Source organism: Myripristis murdjan, chromosome 14 (genome assembly GCF_902150065.1).
Source record: "Myripristis murdjan chromosome 14, fMyrMur1.1, whole genome shotgun sequence".
Taxonomy (NCBI): Eukaryota; Metazoa; Chordata; class Actinopteri; order Holocentriformes; family Holocentridae; genus Myripristis; species Myripristis murdjan.
In genome coordinates, this window is record NC_043993.1 from 24,676,904 (window position 1) to 24,690,524 (window position 13,621).

A 13,621-nucleotide genomic window follows, 5' to 3' on the forward strand; every position below is an offset into this window, starting at 1 on the left:
TTTGGCAGACTAGATCTGTTGTATGTTAGCTGCTGCACACATTTAATTTCAAAAATCATTGTTGCTGTGCGTATTTTGATAGGTCTAAATGCAATAACCCCTAGAACATAAAAAACAGACCTGAGATGGTGGAGCTGAGGAGGAGGAGGGTTGAAGTGATGCTGTAACGCATGAGAAGCAGCGGCAGGGCAGCTAGACAAGTAACCTGTCAAGGTAAGCTGACGTGTCATTTAAAGGGCTTTGGATTCAGGGAGTGAGATGATGATTGCTTTACTATGGAAAGCACACCAGCCAGGAACCAATCAGCTGATGGTACATGGAGAGTTTCCTGACTGATTTGGCTCTGATTGGGTGACCAATAATCACCAATTGATATGTGCCTATCTACTTGGGAACGCAGCAGAATGAGATGAGGTAAAATAAACACAACGAGCCAGCTTATCAAAATTCCTTGGTCAAAAATATAAACAATGGCACTGTATAAGCAAAGTTACTGAATAGCAGCAAAATTCAGCTCCATCTGTCTGAGGCATTGAAATATCTTGCTTCTAATTATGCTACAGTGTGACAGGTGATCCTTGTGTATGTAGGCTACTCACAGAGAGGAAAAATTAAAAAAAAGAACTAGTACTTGGTGGGCGTTAATTTTGGTTTAATTTGGAAAAAAGCATCAAAAATTGTGAGATGTGAGAAATTGAATGAAATTGGGAAACATACACAGAATTTCTGTGCAATTATGCACGCACTACTCACAATTGTTCTTTTAAAGAAATTAATAATTAAAAACCTCTGAACATATGCAGGGTTTGGAGTTTGGAATAACCACACTGCATCCTAGCACTGAGCAGTATGGTATCACTGAATTTCTACTCTTTTAGGGTATTGGATTTCAATACAGTTGAAATCCAATACCCTAAAACCGCTATAGCGCGGTTTTCGCTAAGGAACTGTAGACCACTGTCAATCAATCTCCTCCGTGTCGTGTCTCCTGTACAGTACAGAATACATTCAGAAAATGTTAATGCCTGTCTGAGAAGGTGTATAAAGTGTGTAGTGAGGGGTTTTACAGCCTTAAAACATCTATAATAATTAAAAAAATAAAAATAAAAATAAAGCTGACTACTTCGCGGATTTCACCTATTGCGGGTTATTTTTAGAACGTAACTCCCGCGAAAAACGAGGGACCATTGTATATCAATAATATCATGCTGGATTATGGATGAATTACTTGTGCTTATACCTACAGTGAGATTGATTTGTCCAGTGGAATCCAGTGATTAGCAAGAGCAAATTGTAAGTCTTTGTATTCCACTCATGACAACTATTCTTCTGAGAGCTGGACAGTGTTAGGCATCTCTAGTAATTAAGAAGTGCAAAGTTATTGTTAACAAACACTGTTACACACACATGCCAGCTTAGTGGAAATTGTAGAATGTTTCCCTTTTATTTTCACAACAGAAGGCTCTGTTGGATTGAGTGCAATAACTGAGGAGCAAAGCTCCTTTCTCTTTTTCTGACAGCACACAAATGTGCAGAGAAGTCTCGCTGATGTAGATTGCTATCCACATGTCAGTAGGCTACACAAAATGAAAATATCAATGTCAGTTTGACAAAATGGAGATCAAAATTAAAGAACACTTAAAAAAACAACAGTCTGAGTAAGAAGAAATTTCTGGAGCTGGCTGCCTAGGTAAAAGCCTGTGTATGCTAAACAATGCATGCATGGTAAACAGTGATAAGTAAATGTCATGGTAAGTGCTGAGGAGAGTTTTTCAACATCTACAAGACCATGAAGTTGTGCTGTGAGGTGAGACAAACATCTCACTCCCTCCACCTTGTTTACAAACCTTTGATGCCCAAACAGCAGGTGGTGGAGCAGGCCAGGAACTTCAAATACCTGGGCATGAAGATAGACTTTCTTGTGGAGGTGTTTTCTCCCAGAACACTAACTCAGGGTAGAAGTAGGCCCAGCTGGGTCCTGCTCAGGAAGCTCTGGTATTTTAATGTTAGAAAACACCTTTCAGGGGGGGCACCCTGGTAGCTCACCAGATAAGAGCACATACAATGTGTTAAGGCTGAGTCCTGATCGCAGTGTCGTGGGTTCAAATCCAACCTCAGGCCATTTTCTGCATGTCATCCCCCTTCTCTCTCTCTCTCTCTCTCTCTCTCTCTCCCCTGCATCCCCTGTCCCTCTCTCAACTGTGACTGTCAAATAAAGTAGAAATGCCAAAAAATAATCTTTTAAAAAAGAAAAGACCTTTTAACAGCTGTCTACAACTCACTGAAACTGTGTTTACCTTCAAAGTCACATCCTGGTATTAATCCCTTTCTGTCAAAACAAATCAGAACTTTCCAGGATTATCAAGCAATTGAGTACAATTGCAGGCACCAGTAAGCTTCTACAGTCAGCAAGTCAGAAGGAAAGCCATTCTCATAACATAGCATCCATCTCACCCCAGCCACAAAGCATTTCAAATACTCTCATTAGATTGGCAGTATAAAGTCCCCCTGACTAAAATCAGCCCACAGGAACTGCTTCATCCCAACCTCTGTAAGTATTTAGAACAAACAATGAAAGACATTTATACATAGGCTAATTTTGCACATGCCATTATGTACTTACTCCTACTTCATTGGCAAAAAGTTCCCACAGTTATTCCTGGCTCTATTTGAAATTAATAACCAACAGCCGCTTACAATCATAAAGTTTCTTTGTAAGCATACAGCAACACCACCAGTCAGCCACAAAACATCACAACTTTGCTGGGAATCTTCACCGGTCAGCAAGGCCTCTTCCACGGCTATAGCTACTGCTGTGGCAGCCTGCTCCATCTCCATTCACTGATTAACTCTGCCCCATCCTCAGTCTCTCGTAAGTACAGTGGTCCCTCATTTATCGCGGGAGTTACGTTCTAAAAACAACCCGCAATAGGCGAAATCCGCGAAGTAGTCAGCTTTATTATTTACAATTATTATAGATGTTTTAAGGCTGTAAAACCCTTCACTACACACTTTATACACTTTTCTCAGACAGGCATTAACATTTTCTCACTTTTCTCTCTTGTTTAAACACTCTCAAAGTTCAAACCTTCGTAGAAAAATAAGTCCAGTATTATAGAATGAACGCATTCTGTACTGTACAGGAGACACGGCACGGAGGAGATTGATTGACAAAAATGTCAACCCAAAGAACATTGTTAAAATAATTTTTGTCCATGTGTTTCTTGGTATCAATGCATTCCACTGTTTTGCAGGCTTCCTTGCTTACTGGCAAATTGAAGATGGCATACACCCACTGCTTGGATTTGTGAATGGTTCTACCCAAGATGTCGTAGTTCTGCAAGAGTTCTTCTGCCGCCAAATGGTGCATTTTGAGTCATATGGTGGCAGAAGAAATCCCACTTTTACTGGGGCAAGGTCTTTAGCTACAGAAGGTATTGATAAGTATTTTGCACATGTTACACCCCTCCCCAAAACCAAATGGTAGAGTTTGTGTTGAAAATCTGTTCCTTTAAGTTGTCAGACCGGCTACTGAGACAATTTTATTGTAGGGCTCTTAGAGAATGATATTGAACTTGGAGTACTCAGGGCCACCATTTCAATTTGCAGATGTACAGCTATTGAATACTGAGCACAACTCCACCACCCACCATGGATGCCAAAATTGTGATACAGTTATTAGCAATTTTTTTTTTTCTCTCTGATTCTAACGTTGAAGGCTTATGAATTAAGTTGTTTAAAGCAAGTCCAAAAGAAATTATTCTAACAAATAACATTAAAACATAAACTTTATTTATGTATCTATTTATTTATCTATTTAGCAGAAAACTTCAGCTATAGGGTGAGGAGCTCAGACATCCTCAAGGAGCTCAGAGTAAAGACGTTACTCATGTACACTGAAAGGAGCCAGCTGAGGTGGTTCAGGCAACTAGTCAGGATGCCTCCCAGGCGCCTCTCTGTGGAGCTATTCCGGGCACGACCAACTGGGAGGAGACCCCGCAGCAGACCCAGGACACGCTGGGGGGATTATGTATCCTGCCTGGCCTGGGAATGCCTTGGGAACCCCCTGCAGGAGCTGCTGGATGTGGCTGGGGAAAGGACCTTTTGGGCTGACCTCCTCAGCCTTCTACCTCCACAAACTGGTCCCAGAGACAGTAAGTGGCAGAAAATGGATGCAGGGATGAAAACTGCAGTTATTAGGGCTTTTATCTGCTTCAATCATCAAAAGCAACAGGCCTATATTTGAGACTTGCCTTTACTTCCTTTTGCACAAAATTCTGCTCAGCAAAAACATGAAAAATAATATAAAGACATAACCGGAAAAATCAGAGTATCAAACCATAGATCTTTTTTTGTGTAAGAGATGGAGAAAATTAGGCCCACACTGTGAAAGCGTGTAACGGTGGTGTTGCACGTGATTCTACTTGCCTGATGCCTACTGCAGCACAGAACCATACATTATCATACCTGTTGGAATAATGACCGAGTCCAACAGGGTTCAAATTGAGAATGATAAACTCTAAAACATACAAGTACCTTAACCGGCAAGCTGGCTCTGCCACAGGGAAGTGAGTAGGACATGACCGAAAAAAGCACAGCTGCTGCCCAGAGGATGCTGCATTTTACCAGCAGGGGAGGAGGCGAAGCTGCCCTCTGCTCCATAGTTTGTCAACAAGCGGTGGATAAAATTGCCTGCCACACCACACGTGTTTTGAGGTTTGATTTGAGTGTTTGGTGTAACGTGGCTTCTAATTGGGACTGGCTTGGATTTGTCAAAATGTTCAGCCATACCCAACCAGTAAAATGGACTCTGCATTTGATTGGGACTGCTTTTAGTTGGAGTTTTACAGTATTAACATACAGTTTAGCCAAACAATGCTATGGGACTGCAGTCAGATTTTGTTATAAAAAGAGTGGAAGCAACTTCAGAATTGAGGTTAGGAACCTGTGTATTAAAAATTCACTTTAGCCAATGTCCTGTAAATTTCAACCTCTAAGGACATACAGTTGATTATTTAAGATTTTCTGTCAGTTTCTTTAAGTGCAATATCTCATAGTGCAACCTGTTTTTTAAAGTCAAAACTACACGATGACTCTAGAGCAGGGGTCTTTAACGTTTTTCAAGCCAAGGACCCCCAAACTGATCAAGTGATAGAGCAGGGACCCCCTTCAATATGTATTGTATAAAACTGTGTTTTATATTATACTGGGCCTATTAACATGTATAAATGTCCCTTGTTATTGTGCATTCAATACTAAGCAATTCAAATAATGCACAGGTTTATTTGTTCAAGTTTTTATTTTAAATACAGTTTCACAGCTCCTCTCTCTTGCCTTTCTTACGGAGCTCTGGCAGCACGGTTCGTTTAGCCAATCAGAAGAGATAATCAGCACCTCACCACTGATTGGCTGACTGTTTTCTGAATGACATATGGTCGGGCCAATCACAGGCAAGTAACTGAAACCTGCGCTGCTCAACGGTGCTCAATGGTACTCACCAGTAAACGGGAATTATCATCTTATATAGATCTATATTATGTATGATTGCCATGGCTACCGCTAAGCGTGATGTTGTACGACCGTACACGTTTGAGCCCGACTCAATAGTTTCTTTGCAAAACCAGCATTGTATTGTGTCAGGTTGATAAAACAGTCGGCGCTGAAATGAGCCGAACAGACGAGCAAATTTGGACTAAAATCCTTCGGGACCCGGGAAAAAATTACCATCAGCCGCTGGTCTCTAATGTGTGTTTCTTTTGGAAGACTGTGCAATGAAACATTAGTATCCTTGCATCCGTCTATGGCGCAACATGTCTTCGACATGTCGCTAACTTGTTACCTTGTTACCTGGGGAGTGGAGGCAGGCTGGCTAGTTTAAGTGGGCAGAGTAGCCTTATGTGTGACATCACAGAGAGGAGGAAGTGCAGTCCGCTCGTCATAAAGGGAGAGTTTCAAAGAACGGGCTGTGTGCATTTCTCCATTTATCACAGGTTTAAGGCATGGGACAGCATTTATGTGGCCCCGAGACCTTCACTATCAAGAGAAAACAACCAATATTGCATTTTTCATGCCATGGGGCTTTTAAAGACCCGAAAAAATCGGGTACATTTTTTAAAAAATATATATACATAAAAAATTGTCTAATCAGCCAAAAATTTCACGACCGCCCTGCAGCACCTCTGCGGACCCCCTAGGGGTCGCAGACCCCCTGTTGAAGACCTCTGCTCTAGAGCATGCAAACCTTAAGTCATACAAATCTATTATAAGATATTAACTGGTGGTGCTTTTGTGGTGGCTTTTGTGATCAGTGAACATTCGTATATATGTTTTTGGGTTTGAACTAGGGAATAGTAAATGATTTACGGACAATTTTGTTTTGAGCCATGTTTTGTTCAAAGTCCATTGTTTGACAATACCCAGAGCAATTGTCTGTGTACAACTTTAATGTAATAAGATCAAGAAATGGTCCCTACCATGTCTTGTTTTTCAAGAAGAGGAACAAGAGGAAGAAAAACAAGATACAGAATCTGGGTAAATACAACAGAGTTCTTCACACCTCATTACAAATGTAAATGCTATCCTCGATTCACAAGGGCATATTTTGCCATCACCAACTGAAATGTAAAGTCAAAGTAAGGTCTGGGGAACAGGAAGCACATTTTGCTTCCTTAATATAGTCATTATGTAGGAAAACTGGTTATTTGGGAAAAAAAAAAAAAAAAAAAAAAAAAAAAAACTGGTCATGTCCCTGCTCTTGTCAAACCTGTATTACACTGCTAAAAAGCAAAGATTGCCTAAGATGATGGAAAATAAATATCAAGTGCAATACATTATTTTTGTCTGGCTAGTCGTATGGCAATCTCAGGTGGAAAATTAATTTGATTTCCACCACAGCCTGACATTGTAAGATGAGCCGTACAAACATTCTTTATTTTCTGTCAGTACTGATGATCAGTGTCTGGACTCCCATATTTCTGTGACGAATGCTTGTACCTTTTCATATCATTCTCTTTTCTGTCTGTGCAGTACATGATATCCAGTGTTATCTCATTAGGAGGCCAAGCACCACAGTTGTGTACTGTTGCTGTACAGTCTCTTTCTTTCTTTCCTTGCTTCATTCTAATGCAGATACACATTTTAAAGTCAAGATAGCAATTATTGTAGTGCCATTTCCAGTCCAGTGTTTCAGAAACCTAGTTTCTCCGCAAGTTCCTCCAGTCAAAACAAGTCCATCAAAAATGGTGTGTTCAATTACAACTAGTCAGTATTTATTTTTTTTATGCCTTCTTTTTTTCTGCGATGCAGGATAAAGCAACTCGTAGAACCCATTGGCCAATTGTTATGAAAATTAGCACATCTTTAGAGATCAGTCCAAGAAATGCAGACCCTTATAATAATCTCTTTACACTACCCCAACATACTACAACTGCAACCATCATTAAAATGTAGGCCCAAGTGATGTGTTCATATGTTGCAACCTAGTGGAAATTCTGAGGGATGCCATTAGTTTATTCAAAAAACACAAAACTAAACTTCACCAGTCCTACAGATTTCATAGTAAATGAAATAATTTGGTGGTGCATGCCATCCCACTGCTAGGAAATGGTTTAATCAAAGTCTGGTGTTCATGGAAAAAAAAGAAAAAATACTTAAGGCTGCACAAGGAATTTTTCTGGCCACTAGAGGGTGTTGAGAGCACAAGCTCAGTTTGTAAACACAAAACCCGAAAAAGGAAAATGTGTTTTTTGGATGGAAATGAGGTACACATTTCACTCTTACAAGGCTCTGATTTGATTACTTGGATTATTTTGTCTCTGACCTCTAATTCAAAAATGTGGTGAAGCAGCAGATTTTCTGCAACAACGTGAACTTTGAAAAAAGTAAATTTCAAACTGATCTGAAATTTGGATACATTTATCTGCAGAGTGTGCAGTTTCAGAGAAGCTTTGAATTAAGCTGACAGTGGCAAGAAGAGGAGCAGAGGAGGAGCTTATTGTCAGGCTAACACGGTGATTTAGATTTAGCTAAAACCAGGAAATAACCTGTAAATTGTAAGGTGGAAAGAAGACTGACAGTAATGACTATCACATTGCAAGGGATAATTTTACTGTAATACTGCTTAATGCAGCTGTAATGAAGGAGTGACTACAGAAGCACCATATCAAAAATATTTCATCTATTCTGGTTCCATCTCGTTTGTTTTGCAGAATTTTGAATTCTTGGGTTATAGTGCATATTTGCCCATCCAGTTTTCACAGACAAAAACATCAATGAAGGTTCCCTGCTAACTCAACTGGAAGACTGCCTAACATTAAGGTGAAATCCTGAAAGCAATCAAAGTCCTAATTCTAGCAGCATGGGCTTGAATCCAACCTCTTTTTGCTGTCTTTCTTGTCAATCTGTACTTCTCTGTCAGCAAAGGCCAGAAAAATAAATTCAGACACCTGTTTTGGTGCCAGTGCAACAATTTCTCAAGCCCCACCATCAGTCCAAATTTAAAAGTTAAAAAAAAAAAAAAAAAAAAATCATTCACTCATTTGTTCAAGGTTGACTGTGACACTTGAATCACTCGTCTAAACCATGGATTTTTTTTTTTTTTTTTTTTAAACACAGATTACCACTTTCTTGATCTACAAAAAGCAGATGGACTTATTTGTAAGTAAATCTGATTTGACAAAAGTCTTGAATGCAACTAATGGACTACATGCTTGGCCCCAAAAACACTGCTTACAGCATTAACTGAATTTAAAATAGTTTCACCATGATCCAGTTGTAGATATATGAAAATTTGCAATTTGAATTGCAGTTATCTCAAAATACAGGAAATACCTAAAAGGGATTAAAATCACAAAGGTTAGAAAACTTGCTTCTGTATTATGAACTGCTGAATACTGCCTGAGGAAGAATGCTACTTCAAAAAGCATACCCTGTTGCATGTGAATATCACAGCCCGGCTCATGTGGTGAAGAATATATAGCTTGAATAAATATCACTTTTTTGTTTCCTGGTTGTCTGTTTTCTATAAAACAGACTGTGTATCCTGTGTGTATCCTGATGAACTAAATCCACCAGTTAAATCAACCCAGAATATCGCCAGAACAATTCGATGCCATTTCACGTTTCTGCAAGCCAACAAATAAATTCAAATGTCAACATTTCTGAATTGAAAACACATTGCATATACACATTTACACTTACAGCCAATGTGGTGGCTGTAAGTGTAAATGTGTCAACATCAAGTGACTGTTAACATTTGTGCTCGCACTAACGCTACCTAACCTTTGCTCAACCAACTGATTAAGTTCATTTTGTCTTCTATTGCGATATATAAGTGTTTTCTTCTATTCAGACAAATCAAGAGAATGAGCTGTTCATGCGTAAGCAGGTATGAACAGCTCATTCTCTTCATTTGTCTGAATAGAAGAAAACACTAACCTTTGCTCGTTAGTTACTTCAGCCATTTTTGTTTCTTTCGTTAGCCACCAAAACTCATTGCTTAAGGTTAAGAAAATGTCTTTGTGAAAGGTTTGGAAAAGGTTCATTGTCAGCTAAGGCTTAATATTACCTAGCTAAGTTTAGCTAAGAACAAAAGTAACTCTCACCTGACATGGAACAAACATGACATGTCAAGGTATTTCCTGCTTTGCAAAAATGTAATATGCAAACATTTTTTTTCTTTGCAACTAGGCTGGTTAAATCATCTTCAACTTGTTGTGGAAGTTGTTGTGGAAGTGACAGATGAAAAAATGTCATGACAAATGGCAATAAGTGTACCATTCACAGGGTTAATAGGCATGACTATTTACTTTTGATGGGATACTGAAGTAGTGTGTGCAGCATTTTGAACTGCAACACTGTTTTATTCTTTTACCCACTGAATTAAAACTGGTCCCCCAGACCATTGGTTAGACAACACAGTTTTACTTGTCTTTTGGACCAAATCCAAAAGATGCATGCAATGCCAGGCATGAGGTCAAAGCCTCTGAGATAAAATAGGTTTTTCTCTTGGTTTTGAGGCTGGATGACTATTGTTTTCTGGAGCTCAATCTGCCAAAAATGTACAGGTAAAAACCCAACAGCGACAGAACTTTCCAAAAACTATGACAGATACCTGACATAATCCGCAGCCCTGAGGAAGAGTTTTGTTGGGAACTATTTCCTGCCAAAAAGCAGCAGCAAACTGTACCTATCTGCCTCCAGTGAATACAAATTGGCGGATATCTGGGATCATTCTCATCCAAAATGAGAAAAATATTGTGCTCTCATGACTGCTTTGCTGAATGTCACAAAAAGTCTTTCTGGGAATTAAAATGGTCTTAAATCAAAAATCCAGCCTAAAACACAATAACACTTTAAAAACCAGGATTGATGACTTACAATGTATGTCTTGTGTCATTTTGTTGGGTAATTTGGTTTCATTGATAAACTGGCCAAATTGAATATGCACACAGAGAACAGCTGCAGCTACAATGGAGCTCAATGGCAGATGGAGGTGAGCTCTCTCTCTCTTGAATGGATTTCTCCCCGTATGTCTGTTTAATGTTGTTGCAAATCGGCAAGTCAATAGAGAAGCTCTTGCTCATTTATTCTTGGTTGACACTGAAAACTGACAGCTAACACTTCTGTTTTGGATAGCTGAAATTTATTTCCCTATTAAACATCACTGTAACTGTATGGAAAATATCTCCCCATGATGTAACAGGGTTTCATTTTTGTTCTGTTCTTTGCAGATTAACCCAAAAAATCAATCAACAAAACAGCACCAGAAAATCAATGGAAATAGCCAATCCTTGTTATGGTGTTTTAGGCTGGATTTTTGCTTCCTTTAAGTTACTCACTAACCCCCAGTTTCCCATGATCTGTTTAGTTTTTTATTTATTTTTTGCATCTAATGTTTGGGTTAACTGGAACATGAATGGAAGCAAAACACATTAAAAAGATAGATCAAACAGTGTGCTGTGCTGACCATTAGTTGAAGCAATATAATTCTGCGCTGTATCTCCATTCTTTCTCCTGGAGTATCCGCTTTATCAAACTTGACAGAAACTACCTGAGCGGAGTGCCATGTTGCTGGCAAAAGGTTATTACAATTATTATTGCAAAAGAAAACTAGAATCAAATCTAAGCATAAAAAATCTTTTGTGAGGAGTGAATAGGAATGATTAGCTACAATCCAAGACCATGAAATTGAGGTATCCTACTTAAACAGCCCTAAAATAATTGTGGGAGCTGCATTGCAGTTTTGTTTTGTTTTTTCCTCAAATTTTCTGCACACAGTCATGATTTTAATCACTGTTCTTTTTGGTTTGTGTGTGTATCTGTGTGTGATTTTTTTTCCCTCCCTGTATCTGTTTTTAGTCAGAGGAAATGAAGGCTTTTGTATTTCACTCATTCTACATGAATGCCATTATTAGAGCCTGTCAATCAACCGAGGATACAGAATCAAGGATACAGAATTTCTCTCAGAATATCTCTCTTGCAACTGAGAGCATAAATGGAGTGTGTGTCTTCATGAGGAGCTTATGTGAAGGAGGTGACATTACACTGTTGTGATAAAGGTAGTGAGGTGCGGCATTCAGTAGAAAACTAAGAAAACACTGAACCAAGTGCAGGGCAAAGAGGTAGACTCATGTCTTCTGGAGACAGAAAAAACGCTCTGTTGTCTGTATCTATATCTATATCTATCTATATAATATACACAAGGTTATATACCGGCAAAAAAATTAAGTTTACAATGTTCTGGTATGAAAGAGTAGAAAAAGCTGAGCCAGAGACACATTTGTAGCAATAATTTTTATTGGATATAAACATTATATCTACCATTCTTTGGATGAAACACCTCCCACTCCTGCCAGTATGATAGCCTGGCATGCTACACTATCCACACAAAACCCAAACCAGGCATGCCATTTGGGCGAAGCATACTAAATCTAAGAGAGCAGGGAGTTCAGTGAGCATCTCCAACTGCATCACATTCACCCTCCTAAACATACACAACATATCACTATAGTGACCCCAGCTGGAGAACTGGGCCCACTATTTAATCAAAGCAGGCAGCAGTGAAAATTAGCAACTGGGGTCTACACTGTAAGTAGCTGCTTCTGAAATGCTGTCTATGTGTGCGTGTACATGTGCCCACCCATGAGAAACAGAGAGGGAAAGACAGAATGGCTGAAGAAACTCAAAGCTGATTTCATCTTACTGACAATGTATTTCAAGTGCTTTAAAAAAAAAAAAAAATGTCTAAAAGCAAAACACCTGTGAGATCTCAGCAAGAATGCCGTAATAGCCGGGTGTATTACTGGTGAAAGAGTATGCTGCTTTGTGGCGAGCTGAAACGCATGATGAAAGAGACTATTAGCACTTACACAATCAGAGGGAAACATATCAGCAAACCCAAAAGAGCAGAGACTGGAGCATTTATTTCTCTCATTAGTGCTTGGCAAATTAAATCAATCCTTCAGACCGCTGCGTCTGAGCACCTCAGAACCCAATTCTCATTCAACAGACAACATCTAAAGGCCTAATCATGCCAGTCCCACAGCCTGCAGTCAGGGAGAGCCTCTCCATTCATATAGTTCTTACGCTGCATCTGTGACACTAGAATCCCCAGGGCATGCTCTCCACAGATGCTGCTGCCAGACTAGCTCTGTCGTCTACAGTCCTTATTTGGAAAGAAGAGATATGCAAGGGAAAAAAAGAGCAGCCTTCTTTATATCCTTGACAGCTCATTACCAGGGAAACAACCCTGGCCTGACATCACTGGCCGGCCCCCCACTCACTGGCGGAAATAGACAAAGAAAAAAGGGAGTGTTGAAGAGAAATGAGAGTGTAATAATACAGACACTAACTGCACCTTTAATTAAGACACTTAACTGCAGAGTGTGGAGGTCTCCCATAATCTGGGCACCCATATGCAACTGGAGTAGTATAAACCCTCCAGGATTGTCATCATGAGTGAGACCGCGCAACAATCCGCAGTCATTATTTGTCTTAACGAGAGTGGATTGCATAACTGATAAACACAAAGTCAAAGGTAGCATGAGTGGCATTACTTTCCATTCAGTAATAATATACCCAGAGCAGAGGTGGGCAAGATCCATCCCGGGAGGCAATTCATAAATTCAAAAAGAGCAACTCAAAAATTCTCTAGACAGCAATTACTTTTTTCTGAGATAAAAGAGAATAACATAAAAAAGCAAACTAACACGTCCTTCTGGGTGCTCCCTTTCGGCCGTATGCCTGTCACAGAAAAAAATAGACTAGATAGTGAAACTGGTGCTTTAGAACCTGAGCTTGCAGCACGGCGCTTCCACGTCCTGTATGAACCCGAAGTCAGGGCCAAAGTCCTCTCACGTGCATCTTGGTGACTGTCAAGAAAAGAAAAGTTGATGCGGAATGTAGCATTTTCTCAGAGAATTGGACAAATAATTGTTTTTTTGTTTGTTTGTTTGTTTGTTTGTTTTGTTGAAGTAAAAGGCAAGCCAGTGCGCCATTACAGCTGAAAACATGCTAAACTGGATGAGTTGCAAGGACAAATGTGTTTGGATAAAGTTTGAGTGCCCACCAAGCAGCTTTCACAAGACCACATTCTGACAGAGACAATGTTATGCAGGCAAGT